Raw genomic sequence first — 17,631 nt, 5'->3', positions numbered from 1 at the left:
CACTAGTGGTGTTCCCCTGGGCTCAATTTTAGGGCCAGTTCTCTTCAATGTTTTTATTAATGACCTGGACACAGGAGTTGAGTGCACACAAAGTAAGTTTGCCGACAATACTAAACTAAGAGGAACCATTGATTCTCTTGAGGGTAGAGAGGCCTTACAGAGAAATCTTGATAGATTAGAGTGCCAGCCAATTACCAACTGTGTGAAATTTAACAAGAACAAATGCCAGATTCTGCACCTGGGATGGTGTAATCCTGGATGTACATACAGTCTGGGGGGACAAGAGGCTGCAGCCTTGCAGAAAGGGATCTGGGGGTTTTGGTTGATTGTTATCCCAATGTGAGTCAACAATGTGCCCTGGAGGCCAGAAGTGCCAACCATATCCTGAGGCATATTAAGCACAGTATAGCTAACCGGTCAAAAGAAGTGCTTGTCCCACTATGCTCAACACTGGTGCGGCATCACCTTGAGTACTGTGTGCAGCTTTGGTCTCCACAATATAAGAAAGATGTAAAAATACTAGAATGTGTCCAAAGGAAGACAACAAAGATGGTGAAAGGACTAACAGGCATAACTTATGAGGAGTGGCTGAGGAGACCAAGTTTGTTCAACTTGGAGGATACTGACAGATGACCTCATTGCTGTGTACAGCTTCCTCATGAGGGGGAGTGGAAAGGGAGGTGCTGATCTCTTCTCTCTGGTGTCCAGTGATAGGTCACGAGGGAATGGCTTAAACCTGCATGATGGGAAGTTCAGATTGGATATTAGGAAAAAGTTCTCCACTGAGAGGGTGGATAAGCACTGGAACAAGCTCCCCAGAGAAGTGGTCATGTCCCCAAGCCTGTTGATATTCAAGAAGTGGTTGGACAATGCTCTTAAATATATGGTTTAACTTTTAGTTTGCCCTGTGTGGAGTCAGGAGTTGGACTCAATGATCCTTGTGGGTCCCCTCCAACTCAGGATATTCTATGATTCTAAGTACCTCAACTGCACTGCCTAATTTGTAATTGAGATTCATGGACACAAAAAATGCAGTTTCCTTTTCTGTTTTCCTTTTCTGTTTTGTGTGACAAAAAATGCCTTACTTGGGTTGTCCTTGAGGTCCCTCAACTCCAGGATTGCATTCTTACTCTCCAGGGTTATGCATTCTTATTGAGCCACTCTTTTCAAGTTTTGAAATGTTAATATGTCAGTCATTTCTGGTCCTTTGTGGCAGAACACTAGTATACAAGTGGCTTAACTGTGCTTAAAATTATTTTAAAAAATTGTCTTAATCCTTAAAGCTGGTTTGGATTAGAGATTGGCACTGAAACCATACATTCCTCATGCTTTCTGCAGTTTTGTTTGCCAAGTCTGCTGTGAAAAAATGAGAAACTAACTTTTAGCGGCTCATATGGGTAGAACATGGGTTTTGGTGTTTTGAGGAGGAGGTTGTGTGTATGTGTTCACATGTTCTTGTGCATGTGGACACAGCATGTTCAGCTTTGCACTTTCAGGTGTCATATTAGGAAGTGATCGTGTGTAAGATTCTTATTGAAAGTGAGACACTGATTTTTTTTTTTTTTTTTGGTGAAATGGGGATTTGCTTGCAAGATACTGCCCTGGTTTCAGCTGAAATAGAGTTAATTTTCTTTATAGTGGCTGGTATGGGGCTATGTTTTGGATTTGTGCTGAAAACAGTGTTGATAATACAGAGATGTTTTAGTTGTTGCTGCACTGGTCAAGGACTTTTCAGCTTCCCATGCTCTGCCAGGTGCCCAAGAAGCTGGGAGGGGACACAGCCAGGACAGTTGATCCAAACTGGCCAAAGGGCTATTCCATACCACATGACGTCATGCTCAGTATATAAAGCTGGGGAAGAAGAAGGAAAGGGGGACATTTGGAGTGATGGCGTTTGTCTTCCCAAGTAACCGTTACACGTGATGGAGCCCTGCTTTCCTGGAGATGGCTGATCACCTGCCTGACCATGGGAAGTAGTGAATGAATTCCTTGCTTTGCTTCGCTTCCATGCGCGGCTTTTGCTTTACCTATTAAACTGTTTTTATCTCAACCCTCGAGTTTTCTTACTTTTGCTCTTCCGATTCTCTTCCCCATCCCACCGAGGGGGAGTGAGCGAGCGGCTGCATGGTGCTTAGCTGCCGGCTGGGGCTAAACCACGACAGATGCAGATTGAGGTTTGAGCTAGGACACTTGAGGACTTTTTAGATGGAAAGAGATCTGTAGTAGTAGGGGCACTAGAATAAGACTTATCAATTCTGGCAAATGTACTTATTAAATCGGTGAGATAAACCACATCTGGATGAAGTTTCAGTGTGTCTTGAGTAGCTCTGTGGCTGCAATACCTCTCCTACATTATGTGCCTTGGAGTAGACTTTGACTCTGAAAGGTGTCTATGGGAGATTGCAGTCTTCTAAAGACTCTTTTTACCCTCTCTCTATACCAAGAATCTGATGGTTTATGACTAATTTTTAACATACTCTTTCTAAACAGTTGTCTGTTCAATCACTATTGTGCTCTTAGTTAAGGCTACCAACCAGTGCTTTTAGGGTTAAGAGAAATTGAGCAGTATCAGTAACAGTCCTTTGGGTACTAAGCTGTTTTCATTCATCAGTTCATTTGAACAGAGATTCTTATTTATTCCACATTCTGAAACATAACGATAAGCAGTTTAAAAATACAACCAACCTCTTTTTTTTCCAAAAATGAAGGAGCACTGGCAGGTATCTGGTGATATTGCGTGGGATTGGTAACTCTGTTTTGCTTTTGATGCGTTCGGGATCAGACACTATAGCTTCACCTGACTTGTTTGGCCAAGTCAGGAGCATGTGTGTTCTTTCATTTCTTGTTTTCCAGACTAGAAAGTACAATTATAGAAAGATATCAGACATCATGTCACAGCTTTAGGTCATATCTTGTCCACATTGCAAAACCACACCAGGGCACAGCTGACTTTAACCATGCCAGGCGCACATTCATGTCAGCTCTGCTGGAACTGTTGTGCCAACAGGTGCTGAGCAGCACGAGAATGAAAACTGTGGAAGAAGCAGTTTCTCCCATTTTCTCTTTTCTTTCATGAGCTAATTTGATTTGGAAAAATAACTGGAAAGTACAAGTTTTACACAAATTGTTTGAGGTGCTGATATGAATCTTTTCTTTTTCTTTTTGATTTCTTTTATATACATGTTTGGAAATGTAATTTTTCTTCCAATCTGTTATTTAATATAATGGTCTGATCTTATTCCCAAGCCCAGGGAATTCAGAGAGGATCAGAGTGGCTCTTTGTGAGAAGAAACTTCAGCAGGAGAAAATAAATCTGAGTCTGTCCTTGGTCTGTGTGTTGAGATGCTCTCATTGCAGCTTACATGGTGCAGTGTGAAAAGGATGATCCTACATGCTGGTACCGAGTACCTGTTTGGCTTGGGCAAGCACTTGCAGACTGGGGTTTACCTAGGACTATAAAAAATGTGGTGGATCATTATTGGAGAGGACTGAATAGAAGAGTTATCATCATGTGGCTTCCTTTAAGTCTTAATTCAGTGATGTTCTTCCTTATCCAACAGAATAAATTACCAAGTTTGTGTTTCCTGCTTGTATTAAAATTTAGTGTAAAAATATAGTTTCCTATCACAAAATCACTTCCTTCCTCACAAATCAGAAGCTGCTAACAATGAAGTGGAAAAAATTATACCTCTGTCTCCTAGTCTAAGAATTGTTTTGTGCTTATCTCTGACTTGCCTAATTTTTCTGGTAATTGAGTCTTATTTTTTTGATGCTTTTAACAGGTTGACATAGTAAGTGTAAGTAACTGTATACAACATAAGCCTAGAGGACCTTTCTGTTATAATGAAAAATTTTGTTGGCCTTTTTGAAGCTTGCTCGTCAAGCCTAGTATTTTCCTGGATTAGTATTTTTGTGAAAGTTTCAGAATTTGCAAAAATTTATTATTTGAATGAGCATACTAATCCTTCTTCTCATACTCTGGTAAATGTAAAACTTGCAAGTCTTATTGCTTAAATTACATGTGTCAAATTATGAAATCATACATGCCTGGACACAGTGCAGACATTTTATTCGTATCCAATTGACAATCTGCCAGCCAGTTATCATGAGCTTTTAATGCTGTAGTATACTTCTGCACAGAAAGGAAATTTAATACACAGAGCCTAACATTTCTAACAACTTATTGCATCTGGTACATTGTGTCTCTCTGTGTGTGTATAATGTGTATGTACTTTTTACCTTCCTGAGGGAATTAGGATTTAAAAGATTGCTTTGCCACATATTACAGGAAAACACACATCATTCTTGTGTGAGGAAACCTTCTGCATTCAAAGGCTTTATTAATCACAGACATCTCTCAGCAGTTTGAAAACTGAAGGATTTATGAGACTCATTCTTTAAGAACTGTTGGAAATTATTACCGCATGTTTATCTGAAATAACCTGGTATTTCCCTGTTTTTGTTTACTTACAATTTTAATGGACTTGTTTCTAGAAAGTCTTTGGCTCTGTTGTGCTGAAAATATGGCTCTGATCTTTCAACCCTTGTTCATGTGGAAAATTCTTGTTGAGGTGATTAGGCTCTGTGAAATAATAACTGTTTGTGGGAGCAGGGGTTGCCACATCATGTCTGATCTGATCTGGGCTCCAGCATTTTTTTTTCCTTCCAGCTATGTGTTTTGTTGGAAGATCAAACGAAGCCATGCAAATGACTGTAACATACTGTAAAAAAGAGTATGTCTCAATATTTCTATCATCTTGTATCATGTGCCAGAGAGACAGCTGTTTTCTCCCCTACTATGAAGACATAGATGCATATTAAACTGTGGTTTCTGGCTGCCTTTCAGAACAATAAGAAACTACACACCTGTCAGCTCTTGGCAAGCAGGAATAGTAAAATTACTAACTTTGTTTCCACAGCATTCGCTCACTGACAAACACACCGTTGGCTTCATTTTTCTCTCCGTCACTTCTCAAAAGGCTTAGATTTCTCCCTAGAGGCACAGAAGAATTAAGCAGTTTTACTACTGCTTCTCATAAACGGCTTACTTTTTAGAAAGGGTACATTTTCATGCTAGGCTTGCTTTATTACTACTTTTCTTCTGGAACATTTTTTTTGCCAATCAGTGTTTTGCATCTGTAAGCCTTTGTGCTACGTAGCACCCTCCTTTCCTAAGGCAATCCAAAACCCCTGCAAGCTAATGGCTCATTTAGTGATCAATTTGTCAAATAATATTCACAGATGTCTTTCTGGTAGTACAGTGCAGGTAATACCCATGTGAATGATTCCTTCTCATAAGTGGCTAGATAGAGGATTTGTTTTGTAAAGTGTAGTGCCGAGTTCTCCAGAAACCAAGTTTTCCTCTTGCCTGTCAAGCCTTTAATCATGGCATTCAGTTTTAAATATAGAAATGTGAATGAGCATAGCAGAAAATTTCTGTCCTTAAGGACAGAAATTAAGGAGCTGCAATAGATTCCTAGGGTGAACTTAAGGGCTGACTTTCAATCTTGGCTCTGCATCGCTAGCTTTTGTGGTCTTAGCTAAATCATTAAAGTTATAAGAAAGCTGTTAGTCTTTTTTATTGTTTTTTTCTTCTTTTCTTTGTTTTTTTTTCCTTTAGTATATTAACAATAAAACCAAACAGAAGAGAAAGATGGTTGACAACACTTTACAAAATGATTGAAAATTTCACCATGTCATTCCTGCACCCACTTCCCCTCTCTTCCCAGGTCTTACAGCTCCCTCCCACTGCCCCCCAAGTTAAAAGTACAAACCAGGAATTCCTCAGAAAGTCTTTTACAAGGAACGTTGAAAACTTTGAAGACATTAATCTGAAATGATCTGTCAAAGATCCAGAAGAATGGAATCTAACTGAACTTTAACTACTTTATCCTACTTAAGCCGGAACAGAACTGCTGAGCCGAGCAATTTAAGATTCCCACAGCTGCACTAGCTATGTTTTCGTTCATGGTACTAAATTGTTTCCATTAGCCTGAAAAGGGTTATAAAACCTACAATCAATTTAGTTTCTGGGGCATTGTGTTTTGAATACCGTTTAACAGGGTGTGACAAAAACACATAATTTCTCCACATGTTCTTACATTGCAAGCAGATTTTGCTTGGTACTAAGCAGTGCACCAAATGTTCTGGACAGAGAAATGTTCAGCAGAGAAAGCGCTGGAATTGGAAATAAAGGAACAGTATCAGACAGCTAGAATGCCCAGGGCATGACAAGAATCTTAACTGCAAGAGATGAGAACAAAGGAATAATAGGAATTTTTATTATCCATTTGCTCATCAGCTCCACATTTGCTATGGATAGAAATCATCAGATTTGTTTAACGTAGGGGAAAAGAATAGATTCAAAAACTGGAAACATGAGTGAACCCAGTTGGACAGGAATATATTTAATACTAATATTAATAACCAAGAATGGCTGAATATGATGAACAGCTGTGGGCAGAAGGAGGAGGATTCTTGCTTTCTTCCAAAGAACCCAATGACTTGGATTACTTTCTCAGCCTAGTACACCCACCGCATTTTTGTTACATGAATAACCACATTTATTTTTATAAGACTTCTTGATAGGGGAGGGCAGATTGATTTACTTACCTTTACTAATGCTCCTAATCTGTTTATATACCATACCTCCTTACAGTGCAAGCACTTCGGCTTGTGTTTTGTATTCACAGTATATCTTAAATCAGTTTATTGCACGGGAAAATGAGACTGTTTAATCAGGAATTGGGAGTAAACGTGTTCAAGCAAGTTATATGATAAGGCATTTCTGAATGGTGATGTGGAAAAAACCACATTGTCCCATGACAGCATGTGCCTAACAGTGTATTTTGGTGGTTCTGTAATCGTGTAATTGTGTGCTGAGGTAGACTGTAAAACATGTGAATGCTGACCATCAAAAAGGGATTTAATTCTATTTCTGACACTGGATGAGCTTAATTGTCTTTCCTAGGTGTTTCATTGTCTCTTAATTTACACGTAACACTTTTTAAGTGGAAGCAAAAGAAATCTGACAAATTTCACTTTGAGTCTAGAAATATATTACAACGTTAACAAGCCAGCTCCTTGCCAGCCAGTGCTGTAGGGTAAGGAACGAAGCGATGATCAGGGTGAAATTGGATTGTGTCAGTTGTAGTGCACTGATTTGAAGGTGATCTTTTTCTATCTGATTTGTTCTTGCGAGTATTTTTGATGGGCCCTTTTAGAGATCTTAAAAATTAGGTGAGAACTTTTCCAGATTGAATTTTTAAGCAGAGAAAATTAGCTGCTGGTAAAGGAATATGTCATAGACATTTCTAAACTTCTCATTAGCATGTATTGTGATTATTTAAGTGCCATATGGCAATAAGTGATATCACTAGTATTTTGTAAAATGATGATAATAAAAGCCTAATATGTTTTATTTGATGTGTAAAAGTAGCAAGCATTAACCCTGATTAAGAATTGCTACATAATCTTTTCATGCAACAATATTTAAGATGCCAAAACCTTGGTTCCAACGTTCAGCTCAGTGTCCTAACTGAAGCTAGCTGTTGTAAAGTGGAGAGAAATCATAGAAAAAGAGCTTGAATGGAATTAGAGAGGCTATGTAAACCATCCTGAACAGAACGTCCATCACACTTGAGGGTGTTCCCTTCACCTGTTCTTACACGTTTCCAACAGCAGAAATGTAGCAACCTTCTCCCTCTATTCCAGTCCTTCTCTGTCCTTTCCATTGGACAAGTTTTCTTCGTACCTAACCTAATCTCCCCTACTGCCATTTATGCTTTGTCTCAAACTTGGCAAATATGGAGAACAGTTCCTTCCCTTCTCTTCAGTTGCATTTTACAGAAGAGTGTTACATTATATCTCTTCTGTTCTTTCCTCTTACTACAAGACTCATCCCCATTGTTTTTGTTTCTTGATCACATTTTAGAGTCATAGAATCATTTAGGTTGGAAAAGACCTTTAAGGTCATCGAGTCCAACCATAAACCTAACATTGCCAGGTCCACCACTAAACCATGTTCCTAAGCGCTATGTCTACACATCTTTTAAATACCTCCAGGGATGGTGACTCAACCACTTCCCTGGGCAGCCTCTTCCAATGCTTAAGAACCCTTTCAGTGAAGAAATTTTTCCTACTACCCAGTCTAAACCTCCCCAGCACAACTTAAGGCCATTTCGTCTCGTCCTATCACTCGTTACTTGGGAGAAGAGGCCAACCCCCAGCTCACTACAACCTCCTTTCAGGTAATTGTAGAGAGCAATAAGGTCTCCCCTCAGCCTCCTTTTCTCCAGGCTAAACAACCCCAGTTCCCTCAGCCACTCCTCATCAGACTTCTGCTCTAGACCCTTCAGCAGCTTCGTTGCCCTTCTCTGGACACGCTCCAGCACCTCAATGTCCTTCTTGTAGTGAGGGGCCCAACACTGAACACAGTATTCCAGGTGTGGCCTCACCAGTGCCAAGGACAGGGGCACGATCACTTCCCTGGTCCTGCTGGCCACACTATTTCTGATACAAGCCAGGATGCTATTGGCCTTCTTGGCCGCCTGGGCACACTGCTGGCTCATATTCAGCTGTCTGTCAACCAACACCCCCAGGTCCTTTTCTGTGGGGCAGCTTTGCAGCCACTCTTCCCCAAGACTGTAGCGTTGCATGGGGTTGTTGTGACCCAAGTGCAGGACCTGGCACTTAGCCTTGTTGAACTTCATACAACTGGCCTTGACCCATCGATCCAGCCTGTCCAGATCCCTCTGTAGAGCCTGCCTACCCTCAAGTAGATCAACACTCCTGCCCAACTTGGTGTCGTCGTTTGCTATTTATCTGGTCACTTCTATGCTCTCTTTTCAGTTAAGCACATCTCACAGGCCAGCAGGATCTTTTAGGGCTCTGTGCAGGACAAAGGGATTCCTCTGTGTGTGTGCTGCATCTCAGTGTGCAGTGCTGGTGCCTCACCTTCTCTTTGTGGTCTCTGCTTATCCCCAGAGCCAGAGTTACTACCTGGCCAGTGTGATATATCTGCTATATGGCTATCCCAAAGTAAAGGAAGAATTTTATTTCTGTCTTTATTGAACTGAACCTTATTTTTCTTCTTTGCCATGTCACCAATCTACTGGAATCCTTCAATTTCAAATTGTATTTTCCAGTGTGATTTCAGTACACCTCTATTTGTAGTATCATCTGAATTGGCTCTTTTCTGGCATCCAAATCATGAGTGAAAATAGTGAATGATAGTGAATGATGTCTTGATACCAGATTCGGTAGGGTGGCAAATTTAAATTTTGGGATATCTTTTTTGTGTTAGTCATTATTGAAAACCTCACAGATAACTGATTTAATCTCTCACTATCCCTTTCTTCTATCCTTCCTATCCCCTACTGTAGCTTGCTTTTTACCTGTAATGTACTTTTATATTGAGGAACTGCTAAATCTGTGAAGTATTTTCCTCTTAGATTTGTATCCCACAGGGTGTAATCTCCTGCTTATCTGAAGTTTCCTTTACCAAAATGAGTTGTCATTATTTTTTTAGTTTCCACTCATAAAAATGACTATGCTTACAGATAATATTCTTCAGTACTTCTAGTAACTATCTGCTTTCAAGTGCTAAAATACTTTTGAAAAAACAATAGTCATCATGGCTAATTTTGTTTTTCAGGCTTGGTTTCTGTGAAAGTGTTTTTACAGCAAACCAGCTCATCCATTTTTGTGGAAAGGCTTTCAGGGTTTAGTACCCCCTAAACTATTTTGAGATCTTTCCAGCATTGGGATCCACCTGCCAAACCAGATAGGGACGTGGATGTGTGGATGTAGTGTGAACATTTGTGTCATACACAAAGGGTAAATAGCAGCATTTTGACTCTATCATACCTGTGTAATACGTTAATATATTTTTTTGAGCAAACTATGCAACAGCTGGTAATAGACATTAAGATCCTGTAAAAGAGTGTGACTTTGGAAATGTAATGAAACTGAAGAGGTAACTGCAGCTTGGGTCTATTCAGAATGTGGAAAGGCGTTTTTTAGGAAAGAATGTTTTTAAAGTTTTAGAAATGTCTGGTCATTTGAGAAAAATGAACCAGTTTATAGCACGATTGAGGATGGACCTTTGTATGCAGAAAGGCTGGAAAATAATATAATTGCTGTTGAAACACTGAGGGGAAAAAAGGTGACCTCACTGAAGTGTGTTGGGTGACATTGCTTCTAAACTGCTATATAATTCAGTTCCTACTAAACCAGTAGAGAAATATGGAGAAATGTCTGGAAATTTTATATAATCATCTACCCCTAAACCCCCTAACAATTGCAGAAAATGTTCAATTTTGACTGGAATATAAAAGGACATCGAAGTATGAGTACATTAGTGTTAATTTTACCAATAATTCCACAGAAGAAATGTTTTGAATAAGAATAAAGGACTTTGTGACTCCATAGTAATGAAATAATCTAAACTAAATAAGATCTGAGACTGGTTTGAACCTAGTCGAAACTGCTGCATTTGTTGTGATAATTGCTACAGATGTTAGGGAACTGTGACAGTTTGATGTAATCTCTGATGGGTCAAGATGGAGACAACACCTGTAAAGACCCTACTTCCATCATGTGAAAGAGTGCTAGAGAGCAAATGACCATTGCCCAAATACAAACTATGTGGGAATCCAAATAAATTGAAACCTGGAGATTTTGCAGGTGAGTGCCATAAGTAGAACCAGCAGCGTAATAGTGACAAAGCTATGTACAGTTCTCTTGGCCAGTTATGGAGCATGCAGATTTTTGAGTGCTGAAGCAGCCCATTCCACAGGACCTGAAATGTTTTGAATGGCTTAACCATGGGCTACCATTATGGGAGTGAGTAGGGAAGAGGAAGTGGGAAGGAGGAAGTGTTAAGCTTGTTACCCAAGGGATGCAAAACTTGGCAAACTCTGGTAAATCTAGTAGCAGTAGTTTAATCCTTAAAAAATGTCCTTTTGTTAGACATGACCCATGGCAGTTGGGAAAAGGGACCTGTACTTAAACTCCTGATGAGGAATGGTTTGTGCTGATGTGCTGAGTTTTGTGCTTGAGTGACTGAAGTGTGGGCACATTTAACATACCCAGAATGGAAACAGAGCAAGACCCTCTAGCAAAAAGGCAGTAGTGGACATGGTATGAGCATGTAACTAGCTAAGCTGTCATGGCTGTTTGCTAGCTGAAAGTGAGTCAAAACCTTACCAAATACATTTTAAACTCTATGCAGTTTAACACATTTGCTGAAGAAAGCTGACTAAAGATGGCACTAGTAGCTTATGAAGGTATGGTGTGGCGGCATTTGGCTCTGATTTGTGCTGGTCACCTATATGCATGTGGTTCTGAACATGCAGTTCTCAGCTGAGTGATGCATGCTTACCAACTGATGAAATAGCACCTGGTTGTGTCTATGAAAGGGTCCTTCTAGAGAAATTTAACAGTTATAAATATTAAATCAGTTCTACCCCAACTAAAACAACTGACTTTTTTTTCCAGGAGGGAAATGTTTGTCTGCATGTGTGAGATTTGCAAGACGTAAGTTTTCAGTTGTCATCTTTCCCTGTCTTTTTGCTACTATTTTTTTTTCTTCATGAGAAACAATATGGAATGTGCACCCAAACTATTCCAATTAATGAGTCAACTTCAAGCATTCTTTCTTAAAATACAGTTGTCTGCTACCATTGTTTGTGATATACCCCAGCAGGTTTAAACTGCATATTACAAAGCATGGTATATCTGACTTTTAGTGTCTGAAAACCAGAGTTCTGTAAATGATGCAGTCAATATATATGAAACACCTGTATTTAATAAGGACTTGCAGAAGCCATGCTCTAAATATGACTTCATCAAACTGGTTTGCAGATTAAGTTATTGATCATCTTTTGCAAGGTCTTGAGATGAAATTCTGCAGATGAGATTGAATCTGAATCCTTAGAAGTACTGCAAGAGACATCCATTTATACTAGCATTTTGCCAATCAATGAAAGTACGGAAACAATACTGGAAGAACTTGTATATTCATTTGGCTGTCAGTGTAGCACAAGTACCTCAGAAACCTAAAATTTCACACCATCCAAGAACTTGAAAGCTACATATTATTATTATTATCCCCTGTATCCCACTTTCCAGATTTGTTTGTGGCTCTGCTCCTCATTCTTTTGGTACTTCACTCATTATTACTGCACTGAGAGCAATGATAATTTCCCACCGTTGCTGGTTTCCAATGTTTTTGTAAATAAGATGCATCTGAGAGAATGAAGACCCTGCTGTCATAGTTTTTCTTGTTCAAGGACAACACGTGGTCTGCAGGCCACATATTTGTGAAGTAATTATCTTGGCTTATTGGACATTACTCATATGGCATGCTGATAAGGCAGTGAGAGGCAGTGAAAGCTTGTGGCTTCTGTTTCTGTCTCCTCACCTGCTTTGCAGCATCACAGTGACTCCACTGCTTGAAATGTTGCTTTTGGTGAGGATACAGGATGGGAAGGAGGGCTCAAGAAGCTCAGAGGAGTGGGAAATATAATTGACAAGTCAGAGTTTTTAATGGCTCATCTTCTTTTTTGAATCACATGCCTTTCCACTAAATAGTCATGAGATAAAATATATCATTAGGCTTAAAAAGACACTAGTGAATAAAGAGATAGATACAGTTTGATGTTCTCAGACACTGTGGGTGTGCAGGCCAAAAGAAGGTCCATACTGTAGCTTCTTCTGACCATGCCTTCTTGCTTTCAAACCTGAGGAGGACAAGGAGAGAGGTCATAAATTTCATGATGGAGGCAAAATTAGTGTCCATGGAGGTAAAATTAGTGTCCATGGAAAGTCCTCCATGAAGTACAAATTCACGAGAGTCAGTCTTGTGAACTTTATTACAGTGTTATGTGAACCCTACAGAATAATTTTTAAAAATAAGGTTTTAATTAAAGACACCTGTCAGTATTAACTAACTTTCAGTACAATGCATTTACTTTTGTTAAGCATTTTTACCCTATTAGTATTTAGTTAATTTTATTATTGCTGAATGGGATGTTCTGTGATTGAAATGATAGTTTGTTAGTTGGTAATTCCGCTGAATGATATTGATTTTCATCCCTCTTATGGAGATATAAAAATTTAGCAGAACACAATTTAATTGAAATATCTGCCTTTATTTTACTCAGGAATGTAAATAGAGCTTATATTTCTTTTTTTTCTAAATTAAATGAAAAATATGCAAGATGTTCATTAATAGAGCACTATTGCTCTGAGAATTCATTTCAAACTAGGTATAGTGGAAGGAGACTGGAAAAAGCAGAACTTTAAAGCAAATAACACAGATTTCTAAAAAAACATTTAAAAAATTGTTAAAGTTTTCTTAGAAGCTGAATACCAAAAATCACCTAACTTGAAAGTTCTTGAAGCCATTGGCTCCTTTCAGATCTTAGCTTTCTGCTATTATCATAAGGCCTTTGACCTCAAAGCAAAGGCAAGAAATTTTAGGTACGAAATTTATAATCGCATATGTGACTTGGTTATAAGGCAATGTATTTTATTTAAAACCTAATTTGGGTTGTGTTAATGGGTCTACTGCCTTATTAATCCTTGAAACTATGGATACCTTTGACCAAGTTTTAAAAAATGTGCTCCCAAAGCATGACTATAAAACCAAGCATGCTAGTTGCATGCAGAAAAGTAAGAAGTTATATTCACAAAGGTTGTGATTATGTACAACCACAGTTATGTTTGCATTTTGGAAGTAAGATGATCTGTTTGGACCTGTAGATCCTTGCATGCTCTAACCTCTATGCATACATTAGACCCCTTGCTTTGCAAAACTGGCTTCTTACTTCTAACCGAATGAGAAACAGATTCGATAAAGTGTTCGACATGTAATGATACACAACTAGAGTACTTTTATGGTATTATGTAAACAACAAATAGAAATTTGGAAAGTTGAATGGGAGTATATTAGCTACCAAGAAGGTACAAATAATCTTAAGGTGTTTTTTGGCTGTATAGAGTGTTAGTTGACAGAAAAGAACTGAGTTAGCTCATACCTCTATAACAAAAAAGAAGATCCTCTACAGAGGAAATCTCTCACTCTGTGCTTTCCTTAAAAGAGATAGTTTATTCAAAAATCATGTTGGCTTTTTGTTGGCACCAGCTGTAGCAATGTCAAGCAGACACCACAACAGATCAAGCATCTGTTTAAAATAAAAAATCTGATAGTGTATGATCTTTTTTTTGTTACACAAATCTGAGACCACCATAGTATAGAACATGAGTAACCTCTGTTTTCGGGCACCCTCCTATTTATTAAGCTTATCGAAAGACGGGTCAACTATTCAGATCACTGTAGCCTTGCCTGCTCTCAATCAGTACCCTCATTTATTCAAAAATATCTGGGTTAAGCTGAATCTTGCCACCTTCCATACTTTATATGATGGCCTCTGGTCCTCATACTTTGTCATCTATGTATTCTCAACCACTGGAAATCTTGTAAGTACCGGCTTCAAAGAACAGACAGGTTACTTAATTCATTTGTATGATGATATTAATTCCATCTTCTTGCAATATGAGCAGCATTCTGTTTGTCTTGTACCCAATGTAATTTGATTTGGTATGGTTTATTTTACATGTTATAATTTTAAACATATTGGATTTTTTTATTTGATTCTTGTTACATGTGTGTGATTGAATTGGATCTCTTCTGTGCATCGAGTTATTTGTGTGAGCTGGGGTTTGAAATGTTGGTACTGAGGTGTTTACCAGGTCAAAGTACGTTGTTTAAAGCAGTATCTCTGTTTTTGACAGTTTGGATGACATAAGAATAAAATACCACAAAGGTAATGGAAAACAAAAAACTAACAGAAAGAGAAAAAAAATTCAAATTGGAGCAAATGAGAATTATTCAGGCTTCTACAGTTATTACTGGTTTGTGTCAGAAATTAGCCTGAGTATAATTAAAAGTTGATTTTAGAATTTATCCACAGCTTTCTTTTTAACGTGAAAAATATGCATATGAAAAATACATGTTAATTATCTTAAACTATTGGAAAGAAGAATTACTTTCCCAAAATTACAAACTCTCTTTCCAGAAATGAGACTGTTTAAGTTTTTGCTCTAATGTAGCTGTTGCTTCCAGGGCTTAAGTTGAAACTTCACTGTTTACTTTCTCCAATGGTTAGGTGCTTTTCTCTGGAGCAAGAGAGTATGAGTTCTGCTGTTCTCTATGGCCTGACCAAACAGTTTGGGGTTTTTTTTTAAAGGAAGGTACCAAAGAACAACTGATCTGTGTCCCTTCATAAATCTCTAAGGCTATTCACTCAAGTGCTTTAGCAAAAAGGCTTCTAGTTGCATCAGAGGTGTAAAAAGTTCAATTCACATGTGTTTGTTTGCTCTAATTACTCTGATCTTGATTTTAAAAACCTGTAATTTGGATCTGTTGAATCACAGGAATTTTCTCGTCCAACTAGCTTTCTTAAGCCTACAGACACCTGGGGCCTCTTTTCCTTTGTGCATGTGTTCTTTCTGGCTGTAATCTCTCGTTTTGCTCAGGAAATTTTTCTCCAAAAGCACTTTGGGGATACCTGCAACTTCTGGACTATTCAGGCGAAATACGACCAGAGGCCCTGTTGCATCCTGGTACAAAACATTTTAAAAGGTGGGGAATATAAGCACAAACCATCCTGTCACTGCCCTTTACCTCACAAACTGTAGCTGCATGAAGAGAACCAAAAGAACACTCTGCAGCACCAGCCTGCCTCTGGTGGGGTCCAGAAAGCAAATACTGAAACTGCTGGCATTTTCTACCCGATATTGTATTGGGTCTTGTCTCCAGACTCCTACTTGTCCACCTAGGTCCTTGTTGTAAAATGTCCCTTCAAACTTTAAAAAGGGGAAGGTGTTAGCAATGTTCCTTTTGTGGTTCATGTGCCAATCCTTTGTTTCTTTTTCTCTTCATTTTATACCTGTGTTAAACATTCATTCAGAAGGAATTCTCTTGGCCCCTTAATGACTTAATGAACTCAGCTAGGAAGTTAAAGGTGAAAGCTACTATGCCTTTCTGTCAATCGCCTCAATTAGTCACTTGCTCATATTGAACTTCCCTGAAATTGTCTCCTTTGGTCTTTACCACCCGCTTGCACTTTTCCCTCATGCGAGCCTTAAAGTTTGTGTCATTTTTGATAGTAATGAGTCAATAGGGGAAATACACCATGCTACAAGTCAAATGAGCACGTAGATAATGAACCAAGGCATCAGTGTTTGTGTAATAGCTGGTTGTAGTTCTAGAGGCTGTAAATAATCACTGAGAGTATACTGAAGCCCAGTTTATTTTGACAGTGATGGACTCATTGGTTGGAAGTTTTCAGATGACCTTTATCCAGTGGTAGGTTATGGATACCCTTCTAAAGTTGTGATGCAGGGATGTCATAATTTGTGGCATAGTGTCATGATGATACAGCAATGGCAACTCTTCCCATAATTTCAGAATGTTTTTCAGTGTTTCTAATTGTGTGTAAATCCACGAGGAGCTGGATTATGCTGGAAAAATATTGGAAGGCAGATATGTCTGAAAAAGCAAAGCTGTTGAACTATTGCTTTTCTAATCAGACTGTTAAAACTAATAATAATTACAACTAACAGCAATGTGTTGGTTCTGCCCTGACAAGGTGACAAAGTCTTTCAAAATCTCCCCTCACTGACAACACAGAATAAATGCATACTAAAGTATAGTGATTGTGTTATAGTTGTATTTGTCTAAAAGTATAAGTGAGGAAAAGTTTTGGGATTTGTTAAACCAAGTAATACAGTTGGAAAAACAGAAAATCCATTATATGTTGAAATAATATTACATTCTCCAAAACTTCAGAAAAACACTGGAGGTTTTTCTAGGATGTTTAGGGAACACATACTTTCATTTACAATGACACATTTTTTATTTAAACATAGCTGCATACATTACTTGTGAATAAAGCGAGATTATTTAAGTGAGATCGCTAGGATTTCTTTCTTTATGTTCAAGAATGTCTACATTTACACAAATGGATGTTGTGTTTTCTGAAGAAAGACATAGCATAAAAAATTGCTGGATGAAGAATGGTAATCCACCTAATTTATTTTCTGAGAATGTAGCATACTGGCTGATTAACCTTATTGGCATCTTTCTTCCACTTGCAGCGTGTAGCTCTGGAAAGGGATTAAGTGAGAGACAAAGCTCTTACTTTTTGAGAAAATGCTCGTTCTGTTTTTTTCATTAGAAAGCAGAGATAAGCAGTACAATCCCATGTGTAGGGGTGCTTATACATGAATGTGAGTGGCATATCTATGTGCATGTGCTTGATATCTGAAATCTTTAGGAATTGTGTTGCAGGAGAGGCAGAGGTGAAGGAATAAGGAGTTTCCGACAGGAATGTTTTGGGGACTCCTGGTAAGGACAGTCATTTTGACTACGGATGGCAGCATGTTCGGAATGCAGACCACACAACTGGGATTTGTATGTGTGTTTGGTTTAAAAATAGAACAAAATGGGAAGGCTTAGAGAAAGAGGTGAGCAATGACCAGTCTCAGTAACTCTACGGCTTTTCCACATTTTGTGGAACAAATAGCTATTGAAATTTGAGCACACAAAGCATGTAGTAGGTT

This window comes from Mycteria americana, chromosome Z, assembly GCF_035582795.1.
Source record: "Mycteria americana isolate JAX WOST 10 ecotype Jacksonville Zoo and Gardens chromosome Z, USCA_MyAme_1.0, whole genome shotgun sequence".
Lineage (NCBI taxonomy): Eukaryota > Metazoa > Chordata > Aves > Ciconiiformes > Ciconiidae > Mycteria > Mycteria americana.
Note: the sequence above shows the minus strand (reverse complement) of the source record.